This window comes from Numida meleagris, chromosome 5, assembly GCF_002078875.1.
Source record: "Numida meleagris isolate 19003 breed g44 Domestic line chromosome 5, NumMel1.0, whole genome shotgun sequence".
In the NCBI taxonomy this organism is placed as follows: Eukaryota; Metazoa; Chordata; class Aves; order Galliformes; family Numididae; genus Numida; species Numida meleagris.
Window position 1 is genome coordinate 13,666,716 of NC_034413.1, and position 3,675 is coordinate 13,670,390.

Here is a 3,675-nt window from a genome sequence, read left to right on the forward strand (position 1 = left end):
TAGGAGTCTCATTCCCAAAAATGCATGAAAGCCAAGTTTGTCATTGAGCAATTAAGGAATATTAACAAATACCACCACTGATTTTTTTTTTTTTTAATGTTTGAAAAATGCCATGCATTTTACCTATGCCATATAATGCCTCTTCCTGCTCATGGTAACCCAATGCTTGTCCACAGAAGACGGAATCCACCCCCAGAAACGGAGATGCCCCTCTGCCTGCTTCGCACACTCCCTAGCTGCCAGTCTGACTTCTGCAAGAGATCTGCTGCGTGCCCCAAGGGCAGGGCATTGCTCACACGAGCTCACCCGGACTGCACATGCGAGTCCCCGCAGCTGTGCCGTCAGCCACAGTCACTCCATCAGCACTGCACAGAACGCATTGCTCTGCGAGCTGCCGGAGGTCCTTGCTTGCCTGCACATTCCTGGGTGGGAGAAACAATACCCCATTGAGAGAGGCCCTGGAGATGGTGCCAATGCAGGGACTGAGGCAAACTGCTGAGCCAGCCACACCAACCCCAACAGAACAGACAAGCAGGGCAAAACCAGGCTCGGTGGTGCAGAGAGGAGCCTTCTGCCATCAGAGACAGGCTGACTGCTGCAGCCCCTAACTAGGACATGCTTATCATCTCTGCAGATCCTAAGGAGCTCCCGGCTGAGCTGCACACAGTGAGAAACATGAGAGATCCTCTTACATACTCCCATCTCCAAACACCATCTGGATCCCACGAGGAAGACGAATCTTCTCACTTTAAGAAAAGGCTTCATTTCCTTTGTGACCTGACATCCAAAAATCATGACAATAAATACACTTATCATCAAGCCCTCCAGAACCAGGTCTGCTGGGAACAACGGCTGCTTAAGCAACCACTGGCATCCCACATGCAGCAGTAATTGCCACAGGAGCCCTGCACATGCCACACAAGCCATTCAGACCGTGTTTTCTCCCTCCAGCTGGACACTGGCTGTCACAGCGCTGTCACCTGCCCTGCAGCGGGACACGGCTCAGTGCGGGCTGCAGGGTTCATGGGGCAGGCATGGGATGGGGAAGAAGGAAGACGAGCTCGTGTTGGGCCAGATGGCAAGCAAATGAAAGTTTCATCTGGAAACTGGAGCACATCATCAATTGTTAATGCAAAACAGAACACCTTGCCAAAACACGTGAGCAAGGACACTGCGATGGATACTTCATGTATAGCCTCATGGACCTAAGCACGCACACAAAAGGTCAGAACATCAGCTTAGGAGATAAGAGCTTCCCAAATCCTAGCCAGGCTGTATTGAGTGGCTGCACACACCATTACCGAGCCCTGCCTTCTCCCACCCCAAAGCACACGCTCATCTCTTTTGCCATCGCAGCAGACAGACAACGATACAGCTTAAAATCAGGACCAGACAAAATCCCAACAGTGGCACTTCTGCTGGGCAGCACCTGTGGCTGGGCTCCTCCACTTAGGTATTCACAATCACAAAATTAGTCACTGCACATCGAGTACATATCCAAAACAGGTTGAACTGGGGATACAAGGATATTCCTCAACACTCGAGCACTTTGTACTCTGAACAGTATTTTTCAAAGCAGATGGGCTTGTTCATCCTGAAGAAGAGAAGTAAGAACTCACTGTGTCCTCACTGTGGCCTTCCAGTACTTACAGGGAGCTTATAGGCAGGAGGGGGACTGACTAACTACATGGTCTGATGGTGATAGGGCAAAGGGGAACGGCTTTAAACTAGAAGAGGTGAGATTTAGATTAGATATTTGGAGGCAATTCTTTACTCAGGTGGAGGTGAGGCCCTGGCACTGCTGTCCAGAGAGCAGTGGGTGCCCCATCGCAAAAGGTGCTCAACAATAGGCTGGATGGGGCCCCGGGCCCTGACCTGGTGGGGGGCAACCAAACCCACTGCAGAACTGGATGATCTGTAAGGTCACTTCCAACCCAACCATTCTGTGCTTCTATGATTTTGGGCAGAAGCTACCTACAGTGCTTCAGTTGTTGGACAGGGAGCCCAGAAACACGGAACTCCAGTTTGAATTGGAAGCTTTGGTCTTTGCCCTCCCTTCACTTCTGTTCTGTTCTACTTGTTATCTCCAGAGAAACTAAATCCCCTATGAGAGACTCTGTTGATATTGATATCATGTGGACCTATGCCCTGCAGAGACTCTGGGTGCTCCTGAGAAGGAAAAGTAAAAGATGTGTCACTCAGAGCTAGGGTTGAGCAATCACTACAAGATGATTAGGAAAATACTTTTAGGAAATTATCAGTTAACAGAGTGAAGTGCTACGCAGAATTCTGGGTGCCTCACCTAGGCACACATCACCGCCACTACAAAGTCCGTTGGAACAGCCACCCTCTGCACTGATACCGCTGCTGCACGTCAAACTGAGATGCTGTGGGCAGCTACTGCACCTGGTGCTCTGTGGGGATTGCACCCTTCCTCTCCTGTACTGCTCAGTTCCTCCTGCCGCGCTGTACATTTAAAGTTTTTCTACAAGTTTTTGATGTCACTGCTAATCCTAAGTGGAACAGCAACAGAGTGGGCGCCAGGCATAAGGGAAAAGGGGCACTGAGAGAGGCTGGAGAGAGAAATGAAACTGTTGTCCTTGTCAGAGCAGAGGACGTCAGGAAACGAACAGCAAAATAAGGCAGCTCAGAAACATGGGCTTTAACTGTGCTATAGAGGGCTCTGAAAACACGCAGGACACATCTGAACACAACACTGAGCATGACTCGCAGCCAGAGGAGTGAGTCAAGATGAGGGGGATGATGGTGACGTCTCTCAATACAGTACAGAATTTGGCAAAGCTTCCAAAAAAACTACAAATTCTGCATCTACAAACTCCTCCAGGCCTTTTGTGGAGGTAACAACAGAATTGCAATGGAAGGAAAGGAGAAAACGGCAGAGGCCAGGGGCAAACAAGCTACTTTGGACAAAACTGAAAGTCATGGAAACATGAAAAGCCTGAAAACAGATGTCACTTGCAGTGTATTACACAACTTAAGGCTTCCTGGGCACTCTGCAAGGAGAATGAGCTGTTTAAGGAACATGCTGGGGACAGTACTTCAAACAGCAGAAATGCAGTAGAGCTCAAGAAGCACGACAGGGCAGCCTCAGCTGCGGCACTGCCAGAGAGTCAGGGCCAGAGCTGCACCTTCAGAAGCTCCTGAGAACGCAGCAAACCTCCATCCCCCGCTGAGGGCAGCAGCAGTTCATCTCTGTTCCAGCACGAGCAGTGCTGAGGGACAGGCACTGACTGGACTGAGAAGAGGAAGAAACTTCTCCCAGAAGATGCTCGCCCAGCTCTGGGGTTCCCCCTCTCCGTGTGGGACCACCAGGCTGCCCCTCACCGTAGCATCACCGCTCCGGGTGCTGGAGAGAGACAGCCCCGTGCTGTTCCCACAGAGCCCACACTCTGCACGGGCGCAGCTGCAGCGTTCCGAGCCGCGAGGCCGCCCCGCCAGAAAGCGCGGTGGGAACGACGCAGGTGGCCCCGCCGAGCCCACGCAGCCCAGGTGCTCCCAACGCCCCTCCGTGCCCCGCCTGGGAGGACAACCCCACTCCGGCAGCAGCACCGCAGCCGCTCGGGGAGGCGCCGAGGGCGGTGGGGCAGCTCGGGGGCAGCACGGCAAAGGCCAAGGGCCGGAGGAGCGGGCGCGGAGGCGCAGCGCGGTGCCGAG